General features: G+C 38.4%; 1 long non-coding RNA gene and 1 other non-coding gene across 5 annotated transcripts in view; both read left to right on the top strand.

The window, feature by feature from the left end:
* Positions 1–26,247, top strand: part of LOC103795651 (uncharacterized) — a 656,956-nt gene that overhangs the window by 149,769 nt on the left and 480,940 nt on the right. The gene's annotated exons all lie outside the window — the stretch shown is intronic.
* Positions 22,451–22,557, top strand: LOC118145230 (U6 spliceosomal RNA). Its single transcript, XR_004730358.1, has one exon. It is a non-coding gene; the product is annotated as a U6 spliceosomal RNA (small nuclear RNA).

The following is a 26,247-nucleotide window of genomic DNA, read 5'->3' as shown; positions in this document are numbered from 1 at the left end:
TGAGAGAATGTGCCTAGCAATCAGGTCAGCACTATGAACATTGCACTGTATTTATCTTTAGTCTCTAAACATTGTGTGTAATCAAGGAAGTGAGATGGAGTAATAAAAAACCATTATAGAGTTCTGAAAGCCCTCAATTTCATATTTACATCTTGGAACTAGCTCATTCTGACTTCATAACTCCTTAATTAGAGGCACAGTCGTTTTCTTTTCTGTAGGGCATTTTTTTCACCCTCACAATACAAGCATACATTTGGTAACTAATACCAGCAATTAGCCTCATCTGCTATGTAAATGAGTGTAATTGCAATTAAATACTTTAGTAGGCCCAAAGGGAAAACATGCAATCATTACAAAGTAAGTAGGAGAGCATAGTTAAGGGACATTTAGAAGTGTTAGCAGAAGTGCCTTTTCCCTGTCATGTCAGGAGCCTTTTCTATGGTGAGTTATTTCACTGGGAACCCTGGAACTTGACTTGCATTTCTTGTCCTATTTTCCTACAGAGATCAGAAGAAAACTGTCCTTTTCAGCATTTCTAAGAGTTGACTGGTTTTGGTAACAATTGGTTTGGAAAATTGATTTCTCTTCAGTGTAGATCCAGAGCTTAAAAATGTTAGCTTTCAGCTATGTTTGGTGTAAAAGTTGGAGAAACAACACTATTCACTGAAAAGATATTTTTTGGTATCAATAATTGCTGATTAGCAGATCTTGAGGTTGAGAACTCTTGGAAGAACATATCACACATGAGAGAGATGCCCTACGAGGGAGTCAAGCATTACTGGTACTATTACTAGAAAGGGGTCCAGATCTAGACCCCAAGGGAGGGTTCTTGGATCTTCAGGGTCAGTCCATAGAGTAAAGTGAAAGCAAGTTTATTAAGAAAGTAAAGGAATAAAAAAATGGCTACTCCATAGGCAGAACAGCGGCATGGGCCACTGGTTGCCCATTTTTATAGTTATTTCCTGATTATATGCCAAACAAGCGGTGGATTACTCATGAGTTTTCTAGGAAAGGGATGGAAATTCCCATAACTGAGGGTGTCTCCCTTTGTTATACCATATATGTTAACTTCCTGATGTTGTCGTGGCATTTGTAAACTGTCATGGTGCTAGTGGGAGTGCAGCAATGAAGAGGACCAGAGATCCCTCTCATTGCCATCTTAGTTTTGGTAGGTTTTAGCCAGCTTCTTTACTGCAGCCTGTTTTATCAGCAAGGTCTTTAAGACCTGTATCTTGTGCTGACCTCCTATCTCATCCTGTGACTTAGAATGCCTAACCATTTAGGAATGCAGCCCCATAGGTCTCAGCCTCATTTTATCCAGCCCCTATTCAACATGGAGCTGCTCTATTCAAACACCTCTGACAGTACTCACCAATAGCATGTAGTGGCTTAGAGCTCAGACTTTGGAGCCAGCCTTCAATAGCTGCATGCACTTGGGCAAGTCATGTACCTATTTTCTCCATTTGTAAAATGGGAAGACATAATATATATCTCATAGTGTTGCTTTAAAGGTGAATTTTGTTCATGCACATGAAGCACTGAGAATACAGCCAGGCTAAAAGTAAATACTTGATACATTTATGTTGAAAGAGTTCCACACCTTTCATTTCTTCATGCAAGTTTCTCTCTGAATAATCCAAACTTCAAAGCAATGCATCTAAATGGAATCCTTTTGGTATCTAGGAAGCTTACTACAGATAATGTCATAAGACTTCTTTGAGGAGCATGATCCCCATGACATTCGCTATTGTAGACATAAACTTACCCAAGTAGGAGTAAGTCATATTGTAATGCAGGAACTTCTTACTGGGAATTCAGGTAAAAATTGATTCGTTTTTATCAATGGATAGTAAACATGTAACAAATCATTTTTCTTTCCTTACTTTGACTGCTAGGAATCTCAGAGCCAAATTTGTAGCCAACATATCTCTAGTTATCTGTACAGGACTCCAGTGCATTTGGGATAATATCACAGGCTTTTGATCGCCTTACTTTCATAAACAACTGTTTCCTTATTTGTGAAAAAATACTGTGCTGTATGCATCTTGTGAATCACCTCAAATACTCTTATGTAACTGTGTCTCAATGAGTGAGTCACTTTGCCTCTTTGAGACACAGTTTCTTCATCTGTAAAATGTAACGTTAGGTCTATGACCTTTACGATTTCTTCCAGCTTCATAAATGAGTTTTTGTTGTTGTTGGAAATGATAGCCTGGTTTAATGAAGGGAAGACTTGCCAGAAAACAAATGATGCATAATCTCATTATCAAAGCCAAAGGATGTAGGAGAATCTTTCAGACCTCCTCACTTTGGATATTTCTACTTTTTCTTTCAGTGTAAATTACTCCAAATACTTTCAGCAAAATATAATCATTTAAAGACATGATCATGAATATTGGTTCCTTCCCAGCAGTGAATAAAAGTCAGAAGGCTTAGTGTTTGTCAGTTGAGGTGGGCAAAGCATTTTAGTAATTTCCCCTTAGTTTCTCCTATGTCTTATTCAAGGAAAAGGGTACAGTGGAACCCCAAAGAATAAAGATAATAGTAAGAGAAGACCATAAACTTCTTTTGCCAGTTTTGATAGAAGGGAAAAATCTAGAGTTCTTATCTTCCTCTCTTGTTCACCTACCACTTAAGAGTTAGAAGGGGAGCTTCAAAGGCTTAGCACTGTCCACCCTATTGAACTATGTTATCAGAGAAAAGGCTGCCAGATGTTTAGCAATCAAACTTGGTGCAGAACATAACTTTAATGGAAAACAGAAGGGAGTTCTGTTTCCCTCCCACTGTGCTATCTATTTGAGAGACTTTCAGGAGCCCACTTTTCTTAACCTCTTTGAAAAACATACCTATGCTTTCTGAAGTGCTATAATTTGACCCAATTGATATAATAATAAGATGAATCTTTACATACACTCCTGAAACAAGTAACTTTGCATCCTTGGGGATGAAGTTTATAAAGCCTGCATTTTCTAGAGTTAAAAACCACCTTGAGAGCAATTAATTAAACACAAATAGGAACATTTGTTATTAAAACTGCCCCAAAGGAGTCAAATCCTATTTTCTCCATTTATAGCTGGTCAGTTCCCATGGGAACTCAGATTCAATTTTTTTTTTTTTTTGTAATAATGTAGTAACTTTCTAATGGGCTAAGGGGGTAAGTATGTAGAAAATATATTTCTTAGGAAGAAACAAATTTAATTCTTTTTCTCTTCATTAAGATGACTTTAAAATAAAAAGAAGGGGAGGCACGGTTGGCCCATGCCTGTAATCCTAGCACTGTGGGAGGCCAAAGTGGGCGGATCATGTGGTCAAGAGATTGGGATTGGACATAGTGAAACCCTGTCTCTACTAAAAATACAAAAATTAGCTGGGCTTGGTGGTGTGAGTCTGTGGTCCCAGCTACTCGGGAGGCTGAGGCAGGAGAATCACTTGGACCCTGAACCTGGGGTTGCAGTGAGCCGAGATCACACCACGGCACTCCAGCCTGGTGACAGAATGAGAGTCTGTCAAAAAAAAAAAAAAAAAAGAAAGAAAGAAAAAGAAAAACATACCCATTCTTTTTAGATAAGATTGAAAAAGAGATGGTTTTGGTAGAAGATCACTTTGGATCACTTTGACAATGATAAAGAAACTGTCCCAAACTCTAAGATATCTCAAATGATTAAGGTATAAAGGCTCCTCATGGCTCCAGAGAACAGAGGTGTTTATTTGAAATATGTATTTGCTTAAGGTGGGACAGGCTTGTTTTTAAAGAGTTTGTCCCGGCCGGGCAGAGTGGCTCAAGCCTGTAAGCCCAGCACTTTGGGAGGCCGAGGAGGGTGGATCACGAGGTCAAGAGATCGAGACCATCCTGGTCAACATGGTGAAACCCTGTCTCTACTAAACATAAAAAAATTAGCTGGGCATGGTGGCGCGTGCCTGTAATCGCAGCTACTCAGGAGGCTGAGGCAGGAGAATTGCTTGAACCCAGGAGGTGGAGGTTGCGGTGAGCCGAGATCGCGCCATTGCACTCCAGCCTGGGTAACAAGAGCGAAACTCCGCCTCAGAAAAAAAAAAAAAAAAGAGTTTGTCCCATACCCAAAAATGTATTCTGTACAAACTTATCTCATGGTAAAGTGCTCATCTGTGGGTTGTAAAATTCCCCAGGACATCTGGCTCCAGTGGGGACATGGATAAATGTAATGACAATTTGATTTTAGTGGATATTTATTCCAGAAGCTATTCATTCTGACTCTCTTCTTTAAAAAATGATAAAAAGATAACATACAGTAAGTGGAAATTCAAATGTGAAATAAATTTGTAGATTTTCTCTTTCTTTTTATTTTGTTAAAATTTAATCTTCAATTCCAGTGAAGCTAGAAAGTAAAAATTCTGATATAAGCGTAGTTTATAGAACAGTTTGATTGAGTCAATGTTATTCTATTATTTGAAACACAGTTCCCCGCCTCATCTTAGGTCTTTTGATACTGCCTTTCATAACCCTGCCTATCTTGTTTTCCATTAAATTCCCAGTGTTTAGTATGCAGAAGATACTCAAAAATAGATGGACTCAGGGTTGGATGCTACACAATTCTCTATGGGGAAGTTTTCTTTCCTGGCCCTGCAAGCATCCTCTGCATGCCTAAACTTGATTGACAAATGGTGTTTAAAAAGGGAAATTGTTCACAAGGTAATAAAAATATCTTTGTTTACAATCTGACCGCAAAATAAAGTGAGAAAGCTCTCAGGCCCAATTTCTAGTTCTCTGGTCCAGAGACAGTGCTGGTCCTCACTTGGTTTCCAGTTTGCCCCTCAAGAGGCAAGTTTAGGCTCTTGAAGTGAGGCTCACTATCCAGATGATTTGGCCCGCCCTTCCTTTCCATTTCCTCTGATAACAATGCATTTCCCTTGATCCATGGACTGCGAGGGCCCTTAGAACAGGAGCAGGATCTGGGTAAATAAACCTTGGCCTGATCTCTTTTCCAAAATTCATGGCCATCCTCCCAATTAAACAAAAGATCCTAGATTCGATTCCAGTGGGTATCCCCTATTTTAGACACTCAAAGAAGGACTTACTTTTTTTGGGAATGTTTAATATCAAATATGTTTGTTACTTTTGAATGATTACTTTCAAATATTATACCTGCTTCTTTTTCTTACTCATTTAAAAAACTATGGCAAATTCCTGAAATCAGTTATATTTTACAAGAGAAGCAACTTATAGGGTGGGATTGGAAGGGCAGGGAAGAAAGATTGGAATTTTGTTTGTTTCATTTTAAAAGAATTATTATGTGTATATATGTCTTAAATCATTTTTAGAAAAAATGAGTCTAGGATAGTATGAAAATTGGGCACAGGGAGGGGAACATCACACACTGGGGTGTGTTGGGGGGGTGGGAGGCTAGGGGTGGGACAATGGGGGGCAGGGAGATTGGTGAGGGATAACACTGGGAGAAATGCCTGATGTAGGTGATGGGGGGATGGAGACAAACCACGATGGAATGTGTGTACATATGCAACAATCCTGCAAGTTCTGCACATGTACCCCAGAATTTAAAGTACAATTAAAAAAAAAGAAGGAAATCAGTTAATAGAGCTGATCACTAAGGTGAGATTTTGTCTGATGAAAGAATATATTTTGAATCACCTCAACTATATACTCTTGAGATATGGTAGTTTATAGGATATACTTTTATTTTTGGTAGAAACAGTTTACCTGTCTGAAAGTTTGAATTAATTTATGACTGTTGCTGAGGCACTTCCTGTTTATCAGGCATAGAAACCAAGACGAAACTTAGACAAAAAGAAAAATTTTACAAAATTTGTGAAAAATTTCTAAGTGTACAAACCATGCCTTTAGGATTACAAACACACATCTTGTTTCTTTGTTTGCTTTTTTGGCTACTATAACAGAAATGCTTGATGTAAGGCTACCAGGAAACTGGAGGTAAACCAAACTGGAATTTGAGAACTTAGGGACACAACCAACCTGAAATACCACTTTTTATGAATTTCAATGGCCCACAAAATGTATGGGTGAAGAGTATAAACTCATCACCAGTACTAGAAAAGAAAATTGAAAGTATCTTCCTCACTGAAGGGTAGGAAGCATTGTTTGTGCTCCAAACCAACAGAAACAGGTGTTTAGTATTTAAAAGAAAGGAGGATGGGGTAATAATGCTGACAGAGTAGATGCAGAGTTGAAAGTCTTTTTGTGTGCTCACCCAAATGGTGATTCTCAAAGATCATGTCTGACCCAAACAACAATTAAAAGGTTAAAGCAAAGTAATACATACAGATATTTCATTCGTTATATCCCCCATATCCTACAATTCTTAACAATTCAATAGTTGCTGCTTGAATACCCACTGTGTGTACTACATTGTCATAGGGAATCACAGAATTTGTCTTTAAGATCTGTTGACTCCAGAGATCTTCTCTGCTGTTTATGAAAGGCCTTTGTTGTTCCTGGACTACATTTGTTCAATGAAGGAGTGGAAAAATTAATATAAAGATCTGTAACATGAGGTCTCTGCCCACAAGGAGCCTATTGATTATAGAAGCATTCATAGAGTGCATTAGGGCTCACAAAATCTATTGACCTACATTATTATCTATAGTAGTTTGTGGTTTCAACTCTGATTTGCATTGGAACCACCTGGGCAGGCTAGTTGTTTTCTAGTGTGTAGATACTTGCAAGCCAACCTGACTTCAGAAATAGAATCTTGTTGAGAAATGGGGGAGAATCTTGTAGAGAAGGTGGAGGAAACAAGGATCAGCATTCCTCAAGTGATTCTGGTACCTGGTCATATTGTGACAGAGGATGTCATGGTGAAGAGAACAGACTGCTGGCTCTAAAATCAGACTGGGTTTGAAACCTGCCTGTAGCCATGTATAGCCTTTTAGCCTTAAGATTAATCACCCTCAGCCTCAATTTCCTGATCCACAAAATGGGGAGAATAACAATAACGAACAATAGGAATAACTAGTCCTTATGGAACTGGTGCGGAGGGGCATTCAAGGAGATGATCCACATAAAGGGCCTACCTTAGGGCTTGTGCTGACCAGGCATACAGTAAAAGTAAACTTCATTAGCAATTGCTAACCATTAGGGCCTGTGATTTATTTCATTTTTAGTAGTAGACCCAGACCAAATAACCACATTCCTTGTCTTTTGGGAGAGGCTGTCCTGTCATTTTCTCTCATCTGTTCAAGCACAAGATGGTTAGGGAAGCTTACTCCTCTCTTGAATTCTAGCCAGTACCAACTAGACCTTTGGTAAGATCAGGATAGAAGAGACTGTGTGGCATTTCCGATCTCTGCTGGACTTCCCTTTGGGATGATGAACATGCTTATGTTGTTTCAGGATTTCCAGTTAGGCCTGGCCTGGAAACCAGAAGTAAAGTTATCTAAAAGTGATAAGCTCGGGAACTACATGAAGCATTGATTTGAATCTAGTTTTCAAGGTCACCAAAGGTTCAGAAACTGAGAAGGAGATGGCAGTTTAAGGGTTAGTGGGAGAGGATCCAGCATTTTACCCATGAGAGAAAATTTTTTGTAGAAAGAAAAACAAGTCTTTACTGAAGTAAGTGGCCAAGAAAGTAGGTAAAGTTAAATTAATGATAAACTATCAGCTCAGTCTCTAAGATAAACAAAATAAGCAGCTGTAATAGAATGAAGTTTATCAAAGTGTGATAGGAAGGTCAGGCATGACAAATTGGGAGACTGGGACATTGAGTTGGCACATGACAATTATGTAACTCACATTGCTGCTAAATTTAAACACAAGCAGCCTTCTCTGGAGGTGTGTGGGTGGAGAGGTGAAGGGGCAGATTGAAAACAATGGCCTTTATTTTCATAAGGTATTTTAATTTTAGGCCAGCATTGGACGTGAACTTTCAGCTAACAGTATACTTTTTGGTAGATCTGTATTTTCTGAACTGAGATTACTCTTAGCCCCCATGAAACACCCCTGTTTTTTTTCTGTCAAACTACTATATGGAGTGCAGTTTTCTATGGCTTCCCTGGAAGTGGAAATGTCTGGGCCTTTCCCCTGCAGAACGCAAAACATAAACATAAGGGCATTAAAATGGAAACAGGATCTTGGTTCTCACTGTTTCACCAGGCTCCTTAGCACTGACCTCTGACCCTCATTTAAGATCCCATGGAAAGTCTGGGCATCTGGGCTGTGTAGTTCACTGTGGGAATTTTTTTGTTGTTATGGTTGTTGTTTTCCTCCTCCTGGATTATTTTGGCTTAACCTGAGGCCATGATGTAAAATAAGCCACTTTCAGGAGTTTTCCCTGACCTTGTTTGGGGATAAGGTTAGAAGATGGTATTTGACTACTGGCACTGTCAATTCAAGAATCCATTTTCAAGTTGTTATCTAAAATTCATGTGAAAAAAAAAATAGCATTTCTTCCATTCTATGACATTGATGACAGGTAAATTTTGATTTTTGAAAACCCATGTAGAATTGTTGAGGATATCGAGTCTTCATGATTTTTACTCACATGTTACTTTTTAAAAAAGTAGGCCTCCAGATCAGCTAACTTCTTCCACAATTTGGTGAGTTATACTGTATGACATTGTACCTTCATTAAAGAAGTCACCTTTCCTGATTCTATGGGAAAGATTTTGGTGCAGTTAGTTTTTCTTTGAAGGAATTCTATTTGTTTTTCTTGAACAGTTTGAGAGGCTAAAGTCCAGAAATATAATTGGAAGGCAATTTTATTTTATTTTATTTATTTTTTTAGGAAGTCTCACCCTGTCACCTGGTGTGCAGTGGCATGATCTCAGCTCACTGCAACCTCCACCTCCTGAGTTCAAGCAATTCTCCTGCCTCAGCTTCCTGAGTAGCTCAGATTACAGGCATGTGCCACCATGCCTGGCTAACTTTTGTACTTTTAGTAGAGTCAGGATTTTACGATGTTGGCCAGGCTGGTCTTGAGCTCCTGGCCTCAAGTGATTGGCCCGCCTCAGCCTCCCAAAGCGTGGGGATTATAGACGTGCACCACCATGCCCAGCCTGGAAGGCAGTTTTAAATACTGTCATTGAATGGCTAATTTATATATACATCTAGGAGTAATTAGTACAGGATTTAGAAAATTGTCAATAAAATCAGAAGAGCAGTCCTCCACCATGAGATGGAGTAATCTTCCCCTCTTTGGTTGTATACCTCATTGCATGTCTCAGGGTCAGAGTCTTCTGTTTCACAAGGGCTGAGGCTCGGTTTTAGCCTTTCTCATCTATAGTGGACTATCTCATGGCTCAGTTCTAGTTTATGTAGAAAAGAGTAAGTGTCGTGAAAATTTTGTTCTCAAAGACTGAAAAGTTTTCTTATAAGAATTTTGAATTTTTTTAAAGAGAATCTTAACAGCAGCAAATAATTAATCTTTATGATATTCTTCCCTCATGAGAATTCAATGTGCTGTATGAAGAACATATGAAGTTCTTATTTTGAGTGGAAGAACTGAGACTTGGCTGGGTAATTGACTTGCCTAAGGTCACTCAGTCAGTCTCATTGCATCTAACAAACACTCACATTCTTAGCCTGTAGTGCTATACTGTTGTATTTATAATGAAAAGAAAAAAGAAAACCCTGCTCTACCTCTGCAAAGAAAAAAACAGCTAGGAATGCACATGTGTGTCCTTTTAAACTCTACATAAAATCCATCTTTTCCACGAAGCCCTCTCTTACTGGATGTGAATATGTGGAATATTCTAAAATCTTTCTAATAGAGTCCATTTTTGTTTTAATTTTATTTTAGGACTTATGCTTCTAGAAAGCAGATATATGTTTGATCTCTGCAGTACTAAAGCTATAGTTATTTATTGGACAAATGTCTGGAGGAGAAGCAAGGGGAGACTATATGACTGCGAGACTAAATAGGCCACTGAAGGAAGCTGTGAAATAGGTCCTTGCTATACCATACCATTATTTTTCCCTGAAAATACCTTTCCCCCTTGCACTCTGCCACTCTAGACCTAGGACCTTTTAACAAGTTTCTTCCTCAACAATGCCTCCTTTATTAATACAGTGTAGTCATCTGTGAACACCTAGATAGCTTCATTTGACTTGTTAGTTTTTCTAAGCATTCCTTATCTTGTTCATGTGTCTGTGCAGCACTTTGAATTCAATGATGTATCTTTTTTTTAATTCCACAAGGCTTAACATGCCGTTCCACACAGAGCAGGTAGTCAATATAAGTTTGTTGACTGATTGTAATATGATATAAATCATGGGAACAATAAACTAATTGGTACATATATAGTTCTTACAGCTCTCTCTTCTGTGTGGAGATGGGATAGACCCAGAAGAGTGGTATGTCTGTATAGGCCACATGTCCCGATTCAGGGAGTTCCACAGGAAGAACATGTTAGTAATAACAGCAACTTATATATGTATAGCTCCTCGGATTTCAAATATATTTTGTAGCTATTCTCTCTCTTGATTTGGGAGTCAATATATATTAACTTCATGTTATGACTGAGGAAACTAAAATTCATGGGAATTTGGTGATTTGTTGTTCACATCTTGCAAGTAGGGGAATCTCAAAACCAGTATTTTGTTTGTTTATTTATTTGTTTTTACCTCTTGGTCTGATGCTTTTTCTAACCCACCAGGCTGCTTCCTTCATTCCTTAAAGCTAACACTGCAATGGTCACAGTTTGTAAATCATCTTGGAATAGCATCCCTGCTTTAATTATTTTTCACAAATACTATGAACAAAGAGATCCCCACCACTACTATATGGCCTGCATCTCCTAGCATAATAAACTTGTATCCTGAAATAAGTCTTAAAGAACCACATGTAGCTCACACATTGCACTCTGAGCATATTGAGCTCTTGTGCATCATTTGACCAGCATGAATCAGAAGAAAGTTTAATGTAAGCTTCTGGGCCAACTGACCTATCAGAGGAAAGATTAGAACACACTTTTCCTTTTTTTTTTTTGGGATTGTGTCGGGGGGTACATTTAGTAGCAACTTTCCGAAGGAGCAGAAAGTCCAATATCTATGAAATTGTCAAAAACAATTAGCTAATAATACAAAATAGTCACTACCATAATGTGTTTTCAGAGCAACATGCAATCATAAGGTTATTTAAAAAAAAAAAAAACAAAAAACTCCAAATAAGCCACGTGGAATTCTCGGTGGGCTAATTTCTCATCTACGCCCAATGACACCACCACCACCACACCACTTGTGGTACTTCCTGTTTTGTTTTGTTTTTAAGGCTTGGTTTAATTTCAGCTAGGGTAGACTTCACAGACTTAAATTTCTTATGGAGCAAAATCTGAATTAGATCCTTCCATTGAGCCCTATCGCATTGCCTACTCTTAGCTTTACAGACCCAGTCTTGCAGATTTAGTAGAGATCATTACCAACCATAAATTTTATGTGCATTAAAGGTAGTTTTCCTCTCTTGTAATCATTATTAATATTTGATGGCCCAGGTATTATTCTTTATCGATAATTTTATAGATCATAGTTAATTTAGAATGAAAAAATCAGAACTGTAATGCAAAGTAGTGCAGCTCCACTTTAAAAAGTGACCTTGTCAAAGAGACGCATTTTTACTTCAATTAAATTCAAAGTCAGTCAGTCCCATAGGTAATGTTAGCAATTATAAGAATACTTTGCAAAAGTAGTTAAAAAACACTCAGAGAACTTTTATGTGATGCTAGTTTTTAAAGCAAGAATGACTTTCTTCCAAAACTTCAATTCTTTATGAGATCATTTTGGAGTGTACTGTTACATAAAACATGAGGTCAGTAACTAAGGCTAATTAAATTTTAGTAGGAGCAAAAGTCACCAAAAGGTTTTTGCATTCATCCTACCAATTCTAAAACAGCGATACAATACCCCATTAATAGCCTTAGAATTGCTAATTATTTCAGCATGAATAGCGATATCAATGCTGTCAGTTTAATTTAATACACTCAGGAGAATTCCTGCAGAATGCATGATTTCTCTATTATTTCCTGGTTTTCACAACCATTAAAAGCTATAAATTCTCTTTCTTTTCTTCAGAGAGAGATTAGTATTCTAGAGCTTTTCCATTATTTTGAGAATGTTGAAGTTGTTATTTTTAAAAGAAATGGGAAGTAAAACCAGAATAGATATTAAAGAAGGAGAGTACCCCACGTTTTATTCTGTGTTCTAGTATGAAGTAAATGTTCATAACTCAAAAAGAATTAAAACACTCATGCCTTTTATTAGTTCCAATGGAGTTGGATTAATACTTAGGGAATAACCTAAGATTTGGAGGGGAAAGTGTCTTCTTTCTGGAGGGAAGCTAAAATGAATGTTTAGAGGAGTGAAAGTTAAAAGAAGTTGATTAAATAAACAAGGAGGTTTTATTTATTAGAAACTTTAGTAAGCTAAAAGGAAGAAGTGATTCACTCATTTCATAAAGTACTTTATTTAGAAGACAATAGGAAGCAACTACAGCTTGAAAGGTGGGTTAAAATGTATTCTACAAAACACGAATTTCATAATAGGTGAACTAAAAACTACTGGGTCAGACTCTAAAATCATGGACTCTGAGGGTTTGTCAAAGCCTTCAAGATAATCTAAGCTTCTAATGAATTTGTTTCCTCTACAACATCCCTTGTAAGTGATTGACCAATCTTGGTTTGCATATCTCTAGTGAAACTTAGTACCTAATTTTCAGAATATTCTGTTTGAAATTTGCCTTCACACGAAATATTGTCATCCTTGAATCTTCACTCATTTGCTGGTTTAGTGTGTCCTGAAATGTGGGAGCACTTGACATGCTTTTAGGGGACAAACAGGAAAGCATCTTTTAATTTTAATGGTAATATATATTTTAACATACATTCAAAAAATATACTAGTGAACCCAACTCATGATTTTACAGATGATTATTGCTAAGAATGAAGTTAAATAGAAAAAAAGGGAGTCCATGTAAATCTCAGTTGAGAAAACTATTACATAAATGTTAAAATGTATGTGACTATGAATATGACTGAAGTCATGAAGGTGGTTACATAAAAGGCCAAGTATGAAAAAGAGTACTGTAGGTCTACACTGTGGGCACCAGAGAAGACACCATACCCCCGTCTGATGGCGGAAGAGCTGGGCTGGCATGAGATTAGTCAGGAAGGTGTTTGTAGATGAATTGAGGCCAGGAGGAGAGGTAGAAAGCTGCTGTCATAAAGGAACAGGCATAGTGATTGCTTGCACCACAGTGGAGGAAGCAGAAATGTTGAGAGAGAAGTCTATCAGTGAGGTGTCACGGAAAGAACACTGTCCTACATGTCAGAGGACTTAGATCTTAGCCTAACCTCTCCTCCAATTAAACTTTCTGTTATTCCTACAGGTCTCAGTTTTCTTCATCTGTATAATGGAAATGGTTTCCTATGTGATCATGGAAATTTCTCCCAGCTCCAAAGACCTTTGATTTTGTAAGAATCATTGTGAAGGTGTGGGCTTGGGAAATGATTGGAAATATGGGCAATGAGAGAGGAAAGAATTGAAGATGGCTGTGAGGTTTGAAGAATGAGTAACCAGTGTCATTCACAGAAATGAGAGGGACAAGGGGTCAGAATAATTTGGAATCAGTGGGCGAGGAAAGACTCCTTTGGATCTGTTGCAATGGAGAGACCAATGACATTTATTTGTGATATCTAACAGGTCTGTGGACACAGGAAAAGGTGAGACTTTGTTTACTTGTTCGTAAAGTAAGAATGAGGTGATATATAGAGATATGGGGATCGCTTACATAGTGATAGGTGAAACCATGGAAATGACAAAAACTCTCAGTAAGGAAAGGGAGAAGGAAAAAATTGCAGTTAAGGGAGGGAGGTAACATTTATTGTGAAGCTACTATGTGCTATGCACGTTATCTATGATATCTCATTTAAACCTCACAAAAATCTTGTGGGCTATGTGTAATTCCCTCCATTTTAGGTATTAGAAAAAAAAAATGATGCTCAGCAAGGTCCCAGATCACATAAGAATTAATGTATCATTCAGATTTGAACTAGTATCTCTGACTCCAAAATCTATGATTCTGGCTGGTACAATGTGAAACATAGACAATGAGAAAGGATGAGGACACAACAGAAGAGTTCTCAGAAAGGTGGGAGGAGAACCCTTGAAACTTTGATACTGTAAGGGCAGTTCAGCCAAAGCTGGTCAGAGGGGAAGGAGGGAAAATCATATTCAATGTTGCAGATAAGTCAAAGGGAATAAGAACTATTAAAAAAATTGGGTAGGGGGAAGTGAAGGAGGTCAATTATGCCACCTCAGAGGTTTTTAATATATTAATTGGGATGAACCTGAGAAGGGAGGGTGTAGATTATGAAAATGGTAATGATAATACTAAACATATACTGAGAACTTAATATATGCCAGACACTTTTCTAAGTGACTTATATGTATTGATTTTAAATCCCAACAACAACTGGCTTATTGAATGGTCTAAGCTCAGTAGGGTTCAAGGCAGGAAACAATTTTATCCTCTCCTGACATAGCTTTACAATCACATCCCATCATTTCTCCATGACTTCCTGTGGACAATATGTTGGGCAGATCTCCTAACTTTTCCTGATCACTTTCAGGTACTACATTAGAAACTAACATCCATACATTAATATAATGGACACAATGTTGTGGCGAAAAATGATGTTCTTTATATTTTGACACAAAATGTTAAGTGGGAAAAAGAGCAGGAGAGTGAATACAATAAACTATATGTAATAAAGGAGAAAGCACATATATTCATATTTAATTATGTATGCATTAAATATCACTTGAAATATCACCAAGGAAGCAATAAAAGTGTTTGCTGATGGGAAGGAGAAGTTGTTGGCTGGAGTAATGGTAGAGGGAGGAAGACTTTTCTCTGACTATCTCTTTATTCTCCTTGACTTTTAATCTATGTGAATTTATTACTATTGATCTTATTCAACTATTGCTACAGTAATGATGTACAACAACCATTCTCAAACTCAGGCAATAAAGTTTGTTTCTCATGCTCATGGGCAAGTGGTTCAGCTGAGTGGCTCTGCTTCAGGCTGCAGTTGTTTGCCAGTAGTAGTTTGCAAGGGACTGAATGTCTGCATCCCCCCCCTCCCCTATTCATATGTTAAAAGCCTAACCAGCAATGTGGTGGTATTAAGAGATGAGGCCTTTGGGAGGTAATCAGGTCATGAAGGTGGAGCCTACGTGAATGAATAAATGGGACCCTAGAGAGCTCACCCTCTTTTGTCGATGTGAGGATACAATGAGATGACACTTTGCCACCTGGAAGAGGGCCCTGATTATAATGACACCCAGATCCCAGACTTCTAGCCTCTAGAAAAGGAAGAAATATATGTCCATTGTTTATAAACCACCCAGTCTATGATATTTTGTTATTGCAGCCAAACTGACTAAGATATAGCTCTACTCCATTTCTCTCATTATGAGGCCCCAGCTGGAAGGGTAAACTTTCTGGACGCATGTTCTTCTCTTAGTGAAGTCCAGAATTCCCAGAGAGTGACGGAAAACACTCATGCTTTCCACTGCAGGCCTGGGCTTGGAATTTTCACATACTCACTTCCAACCTATTGTTTAAATAAGCAGGGTAGTTACTCCTCCAGGAGTTAAAGGGGAGCAACTCATTGCTGAACAATGGTCTACCCTCTCTTCAAAAAATATTTTAAGTTCACTTGAGCCTAAAATCAGAATTTTAATCTCTCATCCAATATATGACTTCTCCTTTCCCTCACTGTGGCTCAGCAGCTCAGGCTTGACCCATATTTAGAAGTCTGTGTCAGGCACCAGGTGTGGTGGCTCACGCTTGTAATCCCAGTACTTTGGGAAGCTGAAGAGGGTGGCTCACCCGAGGTCAGGAGTTCAAGACCAGCCTGGCCAACATGACAAAACCCTGTCTCTACTAAAAATACAAAAATTAACCCGGTGTGGTAGTGCATGCCTATAGTCCTAGCTACTCAGGAGGCTGAGGCAGGAGAATCACTTCAACCAAGGAGGCAGAGATTGCAGTGAGCAGAGATTATAGCCACTGCACTTCAGCCTGGGCAACAGAGCAAGACTCTGTCCCCCTCAACAAAAAAAAGTTTATGGTAGGGAAAGGGATTATGCTCAACTTCTTCTCCTCCCTCCCTCCGTCCTTCCTTTTCTTCTCCCCCCCACCCCGCCTTTTTTTTTCTTTCACTATACCTACTTTCTAACTTTTAGATACTATTAACATTTCTGGCTTCTTACAAGTTGCATACAAGAAAGAGGTGTAATGAGAAGGGAAGAGCTATTTTTTTATTATTTAAAGATTGCTTCTTTTTTAAGTTTTACTTTAAGTTCTGTGATACATGTGCATAACATGAAGGTTTTTTACATAGGTATATATATACCATGGTGGTTTGCTGTACCTATCAACTCACCATCTAGGTTTTAAGCCCTGCATGCATTAGATATTTGTCCTAATGCTCTCCCTCCCCTTGCCCCCGCAGCCCCTGACAGGCCCTGGTGTGTGTTGTTCCCCTTTCTGTGTCCATGTGTTCTCATTGTCAACTCCCACTTATGAGTGAGAACATGTGGTGTTTGGTTTTCTGTTTTTGTGTTAGTTTGCTGAGGATGATGGTTTCAAGATTCATCCATGTCCCTGCAAAGGACATGATCTCATTCTTTTTTATGGATGCATGGTATTCCATGGTGTATATGTACCACATTTTTTTTTCAGTCTATCATTGATGGGCATTGGTTGGTTCCAGGTCTTTGCTATTGTAAATACTGCTACAATAAACATACATGCGCATGTGTCTTTATAGTAGAATGATTTGTATTCCTTTGGGTATATACCCAGTAATGGGAATGCTGGGTCAAATGGTATTTCTGATTCTTTATCCCTGAGGAATCACCACACTGCCCTCCACAGTGGTTGCACCAATCTACATTCCCACCAACAATGCAAAAGTGTTTCTATTTCTTCACAGCCTCGCCAGCATCTATTGTTTCTTGACTTTTTTTTTTTTTTTTGAGATGGAATTTCTCTCTTGTTACCCAGGCTGGAGTGCAATGGTGCAATCTCGGCTCACCACAACCTCCGCCTCCTGGGTTCAGGCAATTCTCCTGCCTCAGCCTCCTGAGTAGCTGGGATTACAGGCACATGCCACCATGCCCAGCTAATTTTTTGTATTTTTAGTAGAGACGGGGTTTCACCATGTTGACCAGGATGGTCTTGATCTCTTGACCTCATGATCCACCTGCCTCGGCCTCCCAAAGTGCTGGGAATACAGGCTTGTTTCTTGACTTTTCAATAATCACCATTCTGACTAGTGTGAGATGGTATCTCATTGTGGTTTTCATTTGCATTTCTCTAATGATCAGTGGTGATGACCTTTTGTTCATATGTTTTGTTGGCCACATATGAAAAGTGCCAATTCTTATTCTTTGTCTACTTTTTGATGGGGTTGTTTTTTTCTTATAAATTTGCAAATTTGCCCTTTGTCAGATGGGTAGCTTGCAAAATTTTTCTCCCATTCTGTAGGTTACCTGTTCGCTCCAATGATAGTTTCTTTTGCCGTGCAGAAGCTCTTCAGTTTAATTAGATCCCATTTGTCAATTTTGGCTTTTGTTGCAATTGCTTTTGGTGCCTTTGTCATGAAGTCTTTGCCCAGGCCTATGTCCTGAATGGTATTGCCTAGGTTTTCTTCTAGGATTTTTATGATTTTGGGTCTTACATTTAAGTCTTTAATCTTGAGTTAATTTTTGTATAAAGTACAAGGAAGGGGTATAGTTTCAGTTTTCTGCATATGGCTAGCATGTTTTCCCAGCACCATTTATTAAATAGGAAATCTTTCCCCATTGCTTGTTTCTGTCAGGTTTGTTGAAGATCAGATGATTGTAGATGTGTGATGTTATTTCTGAAGTCTCTATTCTGTTCCATTGATCTATATGTCTGTTTTGGTGCCACTACAAAAATATGCTGTAGCCTTATACTATAGTTTGAAGTTAGGTGATGTGATGCCTCCAGCTTTGTTCATTTTGCTTATGATAGTCTTGGCTATAAGTGCTCTTTATTGGTTCCATTTGAAATTTAAAGTAGTTTTTTCTAATCCTGTGAAGAATGTCAATGGTAGCTTGATGGGAATAGCATTGAATCTATAAATTACTTTGGGCAGTATGGCCATTTTCATGATATTGATTCTTCCTATCAATGAGGATGGAATGTTTTTCCATTTGTTTGTGTCCTCTCTTATTTCCTTGAGCAGTGGTTTGTAGTTCTCCTTGAAGAGATTGGGAAGGACAGGTTCTAATATTGCTGGGGTCCTATATATGGCCTAGGGAAAGGTACCAGTTCTGCATTTCAGGAAAGTCTTTGTGGGTTCTTTTCAGACTCATGGCAGAGACCTCATGCTACATCATGCCTTGTTACTGGTGATGCACCTCTGAATGACTGCTCCTGAACCCCTGTTTCTGGTCTGCTTTTCCTGCCTTTACAGAGGCTTTTAGTCTATCCTGTTTATGGGTGGGAAGTTTTCAAATACCAAAGATCTGCTGCTGTATGCCACCTATGGGAAATAAGTACCCTTACCTGTTGTTGATCAAAGGGTAGCTTGTATCCATCGTGCTTATTTTCACTGTGTTTATAGAGGCAACTCAAGCCACTCACTCATCATTAAACTTTTCTAGGTGAAAGTCAGATATCAGTTTCAGCCTTCCTAAGGTTTTCTTGAATCATTTCCCCAGTGTGGCATGATAGCAAGGAAGGACCCCATCCCTTCAAATGCTCAGCTCCAACCATTTCTTTCCAAACAGATTCTCTCCTCTCTTTCCTCAGTTTGTATCCAGCCTTTTATTAAACAGGTTGGAGATGGATAATGGGTTAAGGGAGTCGATGGTATCCAGAAGCATGGATTCCAGACTCAGCTCTGTCACTAACTATATAAGTGACATGAATGAGAATCTAGTACAATACCATTCTTCTAAAGAAGAGGAAACTGAGGCTCATGTACTTTTCATAATTTGTCCCCTTTAATCTGATAGTGACAAAGCTCTGCCTTAGACTCTGTATTTCTTGCTGCCTGAGAATCTGTGTTTCTCGAACTGCATAGTACAATGTTAGCAAGTCTTTCCTTATGTTTAAACAATCCTGCTTTTGTGATTTAAGATCCTTTCTTCTTGTTCTGGCATTGGCAAGGACCAGATCAGGAAAACGGCTGGCTACCATTTTTTATTTGTGAACATTATAAATATAAAGCTTTCCAAACTTGCCCCAAGAATTAGAAATTTTTTAGCGTCTTCAGCCTCAGAGACTCATTTTGAATCCATTCAAACTACAAAATATTTTGGTTCTGAAGATCTTCTTCTGAAAGACCCCAATAAAGATCTCTCCTCACAGTCCATTCTTCAATTAGTCCCTCTGTGGGACTAGAGGGAGATTCGCAGAGCCAGCTGGAGTTTGAACTTGTGATTCCTAGGGGAAGGAATATTTCAACGCTGAGACTTACATTTCAGGTTCTTTTCTCTGTTAGGAGTTGTATTATTGAAGTAAAATAACATTCTTAACCCTGAGTGTAGAGTTCTTAAATGAGAACATACATCTTATTTTTGTCTATTTTTGGAAATTTAGCATTTATTAAGTTGTTAACCTTTGAAAAATTCTATCCTCCTACTTCCTTGTCTGTCAGCCTGTCTCCCCTCCTCTCTGTCACAGCCTCTTTCTGTAGAAGGATATATTCTGCTCCTTTAGTGCTTCATTCTCATGCTTCGCTACATTTCCTACATTGCCCTTCCTATGCCACCCTTGAAGGCTCCTGGATGTGAATTCAAATACCCTACATTCACATGAACAGTTCAGATAAAACAACAAAGTCTATTGTCTTCTGAGAAAAATTCTAACTCTCCTCAGGTACTGTAGGTGTCTCATTTCGTATTCTTGCTTGAAAATATAAGATGAGCCATGAACTGTGATCTTGCATTATGCCTCAGAACAAGCCTTCTTAAAAGTACAATTTCTTCCCCAAAGGAAAGGAGAGAGCTATTTAAAACAAGTAATCAATCCATTTAGAACTCACCACAATCTGAAGAACATTTCTTACAGTTATGAATAGAAGGAAGAGAGGCAACTAATTTTTAAAAAATGGATTTAAAAGGAGACCTTTGGGCCCATCGGCATTCACTGAGTCCAAACATAGAAATTCAATTCAACTTATCCTGTAGAGAAAAGATTAATCACTTGCAGGAATCTTGAAATCCGTATGCTGCCTTCAAAGTTGTTAAATGAGAATCATTTCTAATTACCACTATCTGCTCAGTATTAAACTTTTCTACATAATTTGATTGTCTTGCTGCAGCATGAGTCATCTTAAGTTCCATTTTCTTTCAATCCCCAAATCCAAGTTAATAGATACCTATAACAATTTTTCAGAGGGTTCAGGTTAATCTCTTCTTCTCTTGAAAAGCCAGCACTTTAAAGGCCGTAACTATGTCACATGGGTGCCTAGCAGTGCAGTCATCTATTGCTTTTATCTTTTTTAAATATTTTATAACCTATATACAAAAGTAAGTTTAATTGTCTATAAACATCATTTAGAGAATTCCAATTCTATGTGCATTCTACCTAGTATATCTTCTAGTTATTTTGTAAGCCAAGTCTAAATGCCCTCCAGGACTACATTTCTGTTGCTTGTTTTTGGTATACCTTTTTTTTTCTTTTTTACTACTCAACATTTGTTTCTCCTGGTGACATTGTCTCAATCTGGGTACAGGGGAATTTGCTTTCTCTATTGCATGATCTACTGGGACTGTCTATCATGGTGTCTTCCCCCTGCTATAGCCTATGCAAGAGTCTATGATTCAGCCATTTTCCTTGGAATTTGACAAGTGCAGAGTGATAGAAAGCCTGAAAGTTGTAGCCAGAAAGTGGCAGAAGCTCATTTATCCCTGAGGAGGTTGTCCACCTTTCCCTGCACTCTGGACTTCCAATTTTGCTTTGATTCATCCTTGTTGAGACTGTTTCTTTAGATTTATTTACAATGTTGTCAGCTATTCTTCAAATAAACTTTGTTTTCTGCTTAAATTAGAGTTGGTTTTTATTAATTACAACCAAAGGTGTCTGATGGCACTGGCCTCAAATATCCTCCCATTGGCTTTCCCACCTATGGTCAAGATCAGGGTGGGCCCTTTTGTGGCTATACATTTGCTCTTTGGTCTTCCTAAAATTTCTTCATTTTTCTTGTATTGAAATCTTACCCTTTTCATCCTTTATGGCATTTTTTTAAACTTGAAACTTTTTCATGAAAACTAACATGATTTGACTTTCTTTATTAACATTCCTCGAGAATTTGTTCAGCATTTATTTGTTGTTTGCTAGATCCCAAAGTCTCCTTTTGCTACATAGAGAAATTCGCTCAGCTTTTGCATCAGGATAAGCTGCCAAATGTTCAGCCAATAAAAATTGAGCCACAGTGCATCTACTCTTGACTTTTTGGTAAAATATACCAAAGAAAACTTACTGATTAGACCAATCCTGAATCACCGTTACCAAATGTAAATTATTCACAGGAAAACCATTATCTGTGTTTCTCCCTATCAAAAGGCAGGAAATAAAGTGTAGCAGAGACAGGGGCAAATCTAAGCAGATATTTAATACACAAAGTTTTTTAAACTTTTTTAATCTATACCAGCAGAATGAAGCTAGCAAAATAATTTTAGCATCTCAGTGATAACAAATGTTATTTCTTACTCATGCTCCACCTCTATTGTGAGTTTGCAGAGATTTTTCTGTACATCATAATCTGTCAAAGACCTAAAGACCAAGTTGATGGAGGTATCTTTTTATTAGCAATACTTCTGTTTACATTTTATTGCAAAGTAAATAATATGGCCACACTATCATTAAATTGAGAAGGGAAATGAAATCCCTCTATGTGCCTGGAAAAGGCATACTATACATATTTGATAAATACTACTAATGATTGACTACTCTACCTTATCCCTTATTCTCCTCACCATGCTCAGCATTCTTCAGCTTAGAACTGCCCACCTCATTCCAGGCATTTTTTTCTAGTTCTCAGATTTGATATGACTAAGCTCTTATTTAATCTTCACCAAGATATTAATTGATAATGATAGCACATTGAATTGACAGAGCCTCTATAGTTTACATGGCATTCTTGTATAAATGATGATCTTTGACCCTCACAACCTCCCAGGGACATAGGTGGGGCAGAGTGTGTTAATTCAGTTTTATATAGATGACTAAACTGGAGCAGAAGGAAACAAAGTGCCTGACCCAAATTCACACTGATAGAGCTGGGGCTAAAACAACATATCTTTCCACATTAAACCTGTTGCTGTGTTTGTGTGTATATTTTACCACACCACACTTACATAGTTAATAAATAAGACACGCAGCCACTATTAATTTTATTGTCTCATAAAAGTGGAAGCAAAGAAGACAGAAATTTCCTCCAGAACTAAAGAAATGAAGCTGTAGTGCTCGCTTCGGCAGCACATATACTAAAATTGGAATGATACAGAGAAGATTAGCATGGCCCCTGCGCAAGGATGACACGCAAATTCGTGAAGCGTTCCATATTTAAAAAAAAAAAAAAAAGAAATGAAGCTGTAACGATAACCAGGATAGTCCCTCTAGCATATTATGACTAGTGGAGGGAGGTCTTGTTCCCTGTCCTTGTACATACCACAGGGGTGGCTGCCTGCTTTTCTACCTCCTCCAATGAGTAGTTTGAGTAGGGGAACACTGGTGTATATATCTCATTGTTAACTGACTAAAACTATGAGAGAGGTCAGAACTGTTTTAAAGGAAAGCAAGTAATTACTCAGATGTTACTGACTCCTATGCTTGGTAACAGTTTCTAGCCTTTATGTCCAAAGAATAGCAAGGCATACATTTTTAACATCTACTTTTCAGGTTAGAAAACCAACTGAATGTGGGTCAGTTTAATTCTGGAGTCACTAGGACGTAGTTTGTTGCTAAAAAATTATGGTAATTCCCTGTCCTGGAATTTCCTGTTTCAGACAAGTGTCAGTGTATCTTGATTTTTGGATTTGAACATGAAGTCTTTGTCACTAGGGGAAAGGGAAACAGTGTGACTGTGGCCCAGGACTTGGCTGCTATACGCCATTCACTTTCCTTGTCAACCTCTCAAAAGCATGAATTGTATTACAGGAACACATCACAGACAGCACAGAAACTTCAAGGTGACAGGGAGAAAACAGTTGCTGTATAATTGAAAATTTCACTAAAAAAGCCTATAAGATAGATAAAAATGTAAAATTATCTAGTAACATTTGCCCCTGAATATTCGCCATCAATTACTAATAAATTTTTCCAATAACTCAGGCTTATTTTGATTATTTTCCTGGGAGATGCTGTCGGTCTCTCAGGCATGCAGTACCCCTGCAGGCAGGCCTCTTCTGGTATTTGCCTATAGGAAGGTCATTAAAGGCAGTGCAAATTAGGGCAGCTCCCCCAGTAGCAGCAATTAACCTTCGGGAACCTGGCAGGCATAGGTGTATTTTAGGACTAAAGAAACCATTAACCTTCTCATCATTATTATTATTATTATTATTAGTTTTTGAGACGGAGTTTCACTCTTGTTACCCAGGCTGGAGTGCAATGGCGCGATCTCGGCTCACCACAACCTCCGCCTCCTGGGTTCAGGCAATTCTCCTGCCTCAGCCTCCTGAGTAGCTGGGATTACAGGCACGTGCCACCATGCCCAGCTAATTTTTTGTATTTTTAGTAGAGACGGGGTTTCACCATGTTGACCAGGATGGTCTTGATCTCTTGACCTCGTGAATCACCTGCCTCAGCCTCCCAAAGTGCTGGGATTACAGGCTTGAGCCACCGCGCCTGGACAACCTTCTCATTATTTAAAGGAGTGAACAGTAAGAGAAAAAACTAAGATCTCTACCTCTCTCTTCAATTCTTTGTGCCTCCCCTGTGCCATTCTCTTCTGTTTCATTCATCCTATGGCTGTCTTTGAGATGTGGGGACTGCTCTACTCACACTGGAAACACTGTGGGGGGATGGTGGTATTTATAATTTGCTGCCAGCTTAATGCCATGGGAGGAGACTGGCAGATGGTTAAGCATGGTCTTTTCTGCTCTGGCTCCACTTTGAGTAGTCCAGTCTAGGAGGAGGAGTTGGTGTTGGTCCTAATGCCTCCTGATCTGGTTCCATGTGGTGGCAGGTGCCATTGATACTTTTTACACATACAGTGCCCCTTCAGGTGCATCTTGAGTGCCCATCCATCTCCTTGCTATCCTTGTCTCCCTGGCTCCCTGGAAAAGAAGGAAGCCTGCCCTCTCTGTGGGGGAGAGCAAACAGCAAGTTGGCTCATCCGTCATTGCTTATGTCAGGTGCAAGCTGTGGATGAATGTTCAGAGACTGACACAGCCTTGGTCAGAACTGACATAACAATGCTCATTTTTCCTGTTAGCTAGGAATTTCTGATTGGGAACAAAATAATATCTACATCATTAAAAATGTTAACACTCCAGAAATAGCATCTTATTTTAAATATCTGTTCATCTGACATCTATTAGCTGAGATAACTTATATTTGAATCTTAATGTACATAAAAGTATCTTTTGGGCTTAATTTCACTTTCAATTAATGATGTTTTCTTCTAGAAAAGTGGTAGTAGACATACAAGCATGGGACAATAGTTCTTGAATCTCTTACCAAATGCCATTGAGGTATATCATTTAAGATTGAGAGAAAAAAGAAACAAAATTGTTTAATTTTATTTAAGAAGTAGGTGCTGTTATTATAGTTATAAAATAATCCCTAGGTTATTAGGCCACAATATGAAAATCTAAACTGGCAACATGTTTGTGATTGTCACAAGAAGATACCTATGAAGTTATTCTAAGGAGAAAACTGATTTAGGATTTGATGTGGGTTCTGGCAAAGGGAGGAGATGCCAGGATTACCCCAGACTCTGAGGAAGCCTCTTTAATTTAAATGTGCATGCTGAGATGCAGCTGTGCTGATGAATGCATATTTATTGGACCTGGATAGGAGGCAAATGCGTAACTAATTAACTATCTTGGCGTCAGCTATTTTGGCCAAAAGCCCCTTTTTAAAAAGCATCGCTGTTTAAAATGCATTCTGGAAGCAAAAAGTTACCACTCAGAGAACTGGTTTGCAAATAATATCTCTGAAGGAATGCATCAGTAATTTTACTTAGATTAGAAAAATAGTGTTTAGAGGTGCCCTTAATTTATAGGTGGCTTCATGAAAGTTTTTGCCCTAAAGCTGAGACTGTTTTCTTATTTTAAGAGATTAAAAAGGACAAACTGTCTAGAAAAACTATAAAACTGCAAACCCCTTTTCTATTAAAATTATATAAAAATTAGCTGGGTGTGGCAGTGCATGACTGTAGTCTCAGCAACTCGGGAGGCTGAGGCAGAAGAATCACTTGAACCGGGAAGCGGAGGTTGCAGTGAGCTGAGATTGCGCCATTGCACTCCAGCCTGGTGACAGAGACTATCTCTCAAAAACAAAACAAAACAAAACTATAAAATGGCACGTTAGAGCTCATCTAGTCCACTTGTTCTATTTGCAGCTAAGGCAATGGAGCACAGAGAAATGCCTAGGATATGAACTAAGTAAGCTTCTCTGTTTCCCAACTTCCATTGCATTACTACTAGCCAATGAAGAACTTTATAATGCTAATCTTTAAAAAAAACAACTGTTTAACAAAAAATTTCTTGAAATTTGTTTGTTCACAAAATCTGTGCAAGCTGGACATAAATGGATGAGCCAGGAAGGACACTAATGGATGAGGCTGAACAGAAGCAGGATGCTGGAGCCCTGTTATTGCCTATACTTTGCAACATGCTAAATGGTTCAACCTAGGCATTTATTTCATTCATACGATGCACACTTTGGATTTTTCATGATCTAATGATGAAGTATGCATTTATATATCAAGGTGGAGAAGGAAATTCAAGTTTTGGGGTTTCTGAGTCAGAACAATTAATAACTCTTCTCTTTCTTATCCAGATTCTGAACTAATCAAGAAATAAATCAGTAGTGAGCTAATAGAGTCCTGAGAGATCACTTTTACTAACTGATAAAATCCAAACAATATATTCTATAGTACATTATTTGAATGGGCTGGCTGAGCTGACTCCCAGGACCCAATGGGCTTAGTCACTAATCACAAGTAACTGTGACTTATGGTGAATGGGCCTATGGCAGGCAGGCCCACTCCCTAGAGGTAAGAGGAGAAGCAGCCTCCCATCAGATTTTCTAA

Source organism: Callithrix jacchus, chromosome 8 (genome assembly GCF_049354715.1).
Source record: "Callithrix jacchus isolate 240 chromosome 8, calJac240_pri, whole genome shotgun sequence".
Taxonomy (NCBI): Eukaryota; Metazoa; Chordata; class Mammalia; order Primates; family Cebidae; genus Callithrix; species Callithrix jacchus.
This window is presented reverse-complemented; position numbering and strand designations above follow the sequence as displayed.